At 37.8% G+C, this 6,262-nt stretch overlaps 1 long non-coding RNA gene across 2 annotated transcripts in view; it reads left to right on the top strand.

Annotated features, from left to right (window-relative positions):
* Nucleotides 1-1,055, top strand: part of LOC139794223 (uncharacterized) — a 22,643-nt gene extending 21,588 nt beyond the window's left edge. For both annotated transcript variants that reach the window (XR_011725031.1, XR_011725032.1), the window contains one exon: nucleotides 782-1,055. This is a non-coding gene — a long non-coding RNA (uncharacterized lncRNA). The remainder of the gene's footprint in view (nucleotides 1-781) is intronic.
* Nucleotides 1,056-6,262: the final 5,207 nt, after the last annotated feature.

The raw sequence follows: 6,262 nt of genomic DNA, 5'->3' as shown, positions 1-6,262 counted from the left end.
TCAGTGAAGTTTGTTGCAGCACACACCATTAGCTCTCATTTCACATTTTAAGATCTACAATTTGTTATTACTGCCAAATGAGCCCTTGTTTTTCCATTGCTTTTCCAGAAGACTTGCAGTTTCAGACTCAGCTCTAAAACTGAGCACTTCTGTGCAGAAAAGGACTCCTTACTTATAACATTTACGTGGACCTACAGTTATCTGCACAAAAAGGTTATTAAAAAAGCATTTTTGAATAGCAGCATTAGATACTCTTAAATACATTGCTCAGCCACAGGAAATACAATCACTTTATTCATCTCTTTATTAAAAGCTAACACTTATTCATGCCTCATTAGCCTAAAAATCCTTCCATCATGCTTATCATCATTCACTGTCTTTATGAATTAAAAAAAGAAAAATTTCTTACCCTAATCAAAAGGATGATGCTCCTCTGAATCATGTGATGAAACAATATATATGCCTCCACCTTATAAGGGTGCCTTAAAAATCTCCTTCCTTATGAGAAGTAGGAACCAAAGAAAAAAAAGTTAAATTAGATTAAGATGAAAAAAGTTAAATTAGATTAAGATGATTAATCTCTTGAGTCTAAATCAGCCATATTGATACTTGGAAATACACTATGTCACAAGATAAATGCTTTAAGAGCTGACAGTCTTTAGCACAATTGGCAACTAGATCTGTTGCTCAGAAAATTAGTATTTTCTTGGAAGTATCTTTAAAACAGAAAAACCAAAGCTCTAACCTTATTCCAAACATAAAATTATTTTCTCTATTCTAGGAATTTCCATATGCTACTTCAAAATTGCCCTGAAATGGCATTTTTTCTGACCTCAGTGAAAATTCCTTGCAGAAGATTATGAACAACTAAGTCCCAAAGATGTATGAGTGGAGAAGGTTTTAGCAGCAGGAAGGGCTTCATTCCAACTATCAAGGCTTGAAAAGATTGAATCTACAGGAATATCCCACTTAAAGTATGCAACTGTGTAATGCATTTTTCTGACACTTATTTTATACCAATCCTTTGCTGCAAATAAATATATCCAGATATACAATGTTTCAGTATGTTCATGCTTTCTTTCACTCTTTCACCTATCTTGATCTGAAGCAAGAAGACACTAAGAAATATAGAAAGTAGTTGTTTATGTGGTTCTAAGCTTGACTGTATTTCATTGACTTCTCTTGTCACAACATGGAGAAGGTTAAAGAAATTATTTCATAATGATCTTAGCTAAGGAGATTAGAAAACTTTGAAAAACTCTTTACCATTCTTGCTGAACAAACACACAACTGCTCTCTTCATGGGCTAACTGGTCTGAAAGACAATGTCTTTACTGAATAATGCTAACCCTGTTTGCTTTATTTACCTATAATTATTTCATTAATGGCAATGAAATCATCCTTCTCGTGCAGATAATATAACAAATGACCATATGTGTAGTAGGTGAAAAGGTAGGCATTGCATTCAGCCATGAAAAAACATTAATTGTCCCGCTTCTTTTCCATGACTGACTTGGTACACAGCAATTTTCTAATGCTCTTGTTAACAATAGCAGACAGGAAGAGTGCAGTTCAACCTAGTTTATGTTTAAGAAGAGGAGCACTGACTTCCCACAATAACTCCTTGAGTCCAGCATCAAGCCAAAGGAGCAGCAGGGGAAACAATGGAAGCCTTCCATGTGCGTAAGAATATTGTTTCTGCCCTTTGAAGAGCTTGTCATTAGACAATCCCACAACATAAAGGAGACTTCAGGAGAAAAGAAAAACACTGATCTGTATCTAGTGAATACAAGCAAAAATACAGAACACTTGTGCCACATTTATCATCATGGAATAGCTTCTCTCAAAGAGTTCCTGGTTGTTTCCAGAGACAGTGAATCAGGAAAGCGGAAATGTTTGCATAAGAGAAATTCCCTGGGCTTGAAGAGATCTTGGCACTTGCAGAGCCTCTTACCTTATCAGTTTGGTTCAGTAACCCACAAAAAACTACCTGGGACCCATCTTACACCACACCAGTGAAGTGAATGAGTGTAGCACAGTGTCCTACAAACATCAGAGCTAGCAGTAGGAAAAGGGAGGGATGGGACCCTTTTCTCAAAGCTGAGCAAGAAAATCTGCAAGGAAGATTTACTTACCGAGCCACAGCAACCAGTGGCTTCTGCCCTCTCTGCCACAATACAGATGGCTGGCAGAAAAAAAAAAAGAAAAAGAGTTGAAGAGTAAGAGTTTACATTTCCCCACCAGATAATCAATGTATTATCTTTATGTGATGTATTGTTATTAGGGCTGTCAACATAAAGTGCATTCCTGAGATGAGGAAAAGCAAGGGAGAGGAAACGAACAGAGGAAAGATGTTCTTTGATTAAGATACTGATAGAAATTTGGGAGATCTGGGTTAATTTCTGTATTTCTTACATACTTCCTACATGACTGTAGTTTACATGTGATCTAATAACTTTTCCTGTTCTGCATAATTAGTTTATCTAGCAAGAACAGTAGCATTCTTACACATTAATATGAGCTTTTCAGGGAAGAGTTTGCCTGTCACTGGATTTATATTGCAAACAACCTTCAGTGTATGAAAGTAATAATAGTAGGGTTCAGAGACAACATCAGAATGAGAAGAATAAGGAAGTACGTTCTAAATCTACTGCTTTGGGTAGAAGTGTGCTTCTAAAGTTTTATTCCATGTATTACATACACAATCAAATCCTGTTAACACAAAAAAGGCATGCAGTCTGGTGTACACTACCTCTGTTAAGGAATACTTGTGATACTATCCTTCTAAAGCAACATATCTATTATTTTGCTGTATTTTCCATCCAAAGAGATAATTCACTTTATGGAACCAGAACACTAACAAAATCCAATGGGCTTGTAAAGTGCAAGCCCAAAGCAGTTGCACAACACCCAGCATGGAGTTCAGCAGTGGTGACGCACAGACTGCCCAAGACAAAAAGGGAAGTGGCATAACACACAAATATACATCAACACAGGAGCTGGAAATCAATGGTCAAACATCCAGATATTTGTTCTTTCTTTCAATTTTTGAACTTTGGACCTAAGCCCTTTGATGTTTATGAGTTTATTGCTCTTATCAGTTATAAAATTAACTAATCAGTCTGCAACCGGTAGGATCTGTTATTTTAAGCAATCTTCATGAGAAGAGCAATCAGAAAATCCAAACTTTGCCTGCAGCTGAAGCATAATGGCAGTGCATAGAAATAAGCACAGAGACTCATCCTTGTGACAAAACACTATGTTTGTACCAAATTATGCCAGGAAGCCAAGGTGACCTTATTTACAGCGCGTTAATAGCTGGGGCCTTTTCATATTCCTCCTGGTTTTGTACTTCTCCAACACTGGGTCTGAGTGAAAACACTGGAAGTGGAAGAGACCCTGATAAATACATAGGCATGTGTAAGTTGATTAATTCTGAATGACCAATATATGGCTGACACACTCCAGACTCTCTGGCCTCTTGATGCTGACTGTAAGAACGAAGACTTCTATTTGTGTGCTTAAAGCTGCAATAAAAAGCACTAAATTAGAGCTGCTGCTTTCAACACTTTTAAGAGCAGAAGGCTGAAAAGTTCCAAGTAACCAGCTTCTCCACCAGAGATCCAAGGTTAAGCAAATAAAGTTCCTCAAGTCTCAATAAGCTATTATCAGCAACAAGAAAACCAACAACTGTATAATGATAAATATGGCAGTATAAAAGTAACCAGGCTGAAGAAACTGGAAAAGCTTATCAAACTGAAAGGTAGAAAGCAATACTTGATCAATACCAGCTCCTATCCATGACAGAAACCTTCACCCATTCCTTTTATTTCCTTGTCTCTTACCATAAGAAAGGGACAAATAGAATCATGGAATCTGCAGAATAGGAAGGGACCCACCAGGACCATCAAGTCCAACTCAGGCCCCTGTGTAGGTACCCCCAGAATCACACCATGTGCCTGAGAGCATCATCCAAACACTTCTTGAACTCAGGTAGGCTTGGTGCTGTGACTGCTTCCCTGAGGAGCCTGTTCCACTGCTCAACTGCCCTCAGGTGGAAAACCTTTTCCTAGTTTCTAACCTAAACCTCCCCTGATTCAGTTTCCTACCATTTCTCTGAGTCCTCTCATTGGTCACTGGAGTGAAGAAATTAGTGCCAGTCCCATCTCTTGCCCTTGTGAGGAAGCTGTACACTGCCATGAGGTCACCCCTCAGCCTCCTATTCTCCAAACTGAACAATCCTATATATAATTTCAAATTAAGCATCATTATATATATTTATTTTATTATATTATATTATATATATGCATATATATTATATAATACATTACATAATACATGTAATTATAAATAACTTGTATACTATTGGTGTACCTCATTCCCTGGATTCCAGTGATGATGATGTAACTGATTCCAAGCTGACGTACAGAAAACTTAGGCTTGTGTTTAAGTGATGGAAAATTCAGACATGACTATAGTATCACACTACCACCAACAACAGCACTTCACTTTCTAAGGGATGCTCCTGCAAGTATCTCAAAAACTGTTGTGTGTGCCATTGCATGAACTAGTGAGGCAGTGAAATATTATTGCTCTTCATTATGGTTTATTCCAGCAAGGAAGAAAAATTTAGATCAACAAAACAAGAAAAAAACCCCAAATAAAACACACAACACTGAGATCTCCTAAATCTCAAAACCTCAGTTCTCCTCCCCCAGTATTGTAGAGATCTGAATCAGAGAGCAAAAGGCAAAGTTGTGAGACCTACCCATAATAGGCTGTGCTGAGAGAAGAAGCTGAAGCAGAATGGGAAAGCTGCCCAGGAGATACCAATACAAACACAGCTAGCATGGGCTTATCTGAGGGAGAGGAAATGCTGTATAATGCTTTAGACCCTTGAGTTTTCCAGCTCCTCCACACTGGTTAGGCTTGAGTTACTTCTGCAGCTACACAAACTCACCTGGAAACACCGGTGTAGCAGGAGATGCACCCCTGCTGCAGCACTCATCTGGGGGAGCCTGGGCAGGCACTGCATCAGACAACCCTGTCACAGCCAGAAAAGACAGAGAAACACAAACCACAAAGTTCAACTCATCTTTTTCATCGAGACATCTTTCTCATGCAGGGCCTCAGCACAGGGAGATTCAAACTTAGTCCTAATCTCACTAGGTTTTGGAGATGGCCTTTTCAGGTGGTTTTATTTTTTCATTATCCTGTTATGAATTAATTTGGAGGGGGAAAATCCAATTTCTAGTTCTCTAAAAAACTGTATCTCTAATTTTGTTCAGTCTTGCAGGCAGACATCTTCTGCACAGGGTTGCATACTGACCTCCATCTACTGAAGATTTAAAAACTGTTTAATTGCCAAGCAGGCTTGTGAACCATGACAAAGAGTCTACAATCCCTAATATTGACTGAAACATGAGAAGCCAGTTACATTATCCAGTTTCAAAATGCATCAATTGTATAAACTTCCAGAGACTTCCTCCTTTCAGGACTTAGCAGAATTCACTGGATGGCATACACTTGGTTTCCCATTGCTCCAGGAGTTGAACATTAAACTATTACCAGTAATGCTCAAAATACTGAGAACAGAGGGAGAGCATTTTCTGACAAAGGTCTGGGAAAAAGACATAAGACAAAGTCCACACCCTATCAGCACCAGGAGATGAAAACTGCTAGTTCATTCCCACTGAGATAGCCTCCAAACATACAAAACAGTTTCTAATTTGCTTCAGATTGCATTTTAAGTTTTGTTTTCATAGGTGCTAAGTACATACAAATAGAAATATCGTAATTAAGATGATCGGTCTGCAAGGAGGAAAGCACATAAAAAGAGCATGCACACTTAAAAAAGTTAAGTAGTCAAAATAGTAATTATTAATTGCACTATAATTATTAATTGAACTCTGGCTGTTCTTTTGCAAGAAGCTTAAAATAATTTCCAGGTACTGCATTAAGTTATGCAACAGAAAGGCATTCCTGAAACTTTCTTGCTTTGGAGCAGCAAATTCCATTTCACCAAAACCATTTCTGCCTGATTGTCTCACTAAGATGCATTATGATTGAGCCCTAGCAAAGCTGGAGGGGAGAGAAAATATTCTGTAATTAAGATTTTCATTATTTGAGTTCTCATTATGATAAAATTGGAGACTAAACTGATATATTTATAGACATGCACAAAGTTTTGTTCTGTATTAAATAACTGTATACACACACATATATGCACATATATAAAACCATTTTTTCTGGGTCAGATGTC

The sequence above is a fragment of the Heliangelus exortis genome, chromosome 3, assembly GCF_036169615.1.
Source record: "Heliangelus exortis chromosome 3, bHelExo1.hap1, whole genome shotgun sequence".
Classification (NCBI taxonomy): Eukaryota; Metazoa; Chordata; class Aves; order Apodiformes; family Trochilidae; genus Heliangelus; species Heliangelus exortis.
This window is presented reverse-complemented; position numbering and strand designations above follow the sequence as displayed.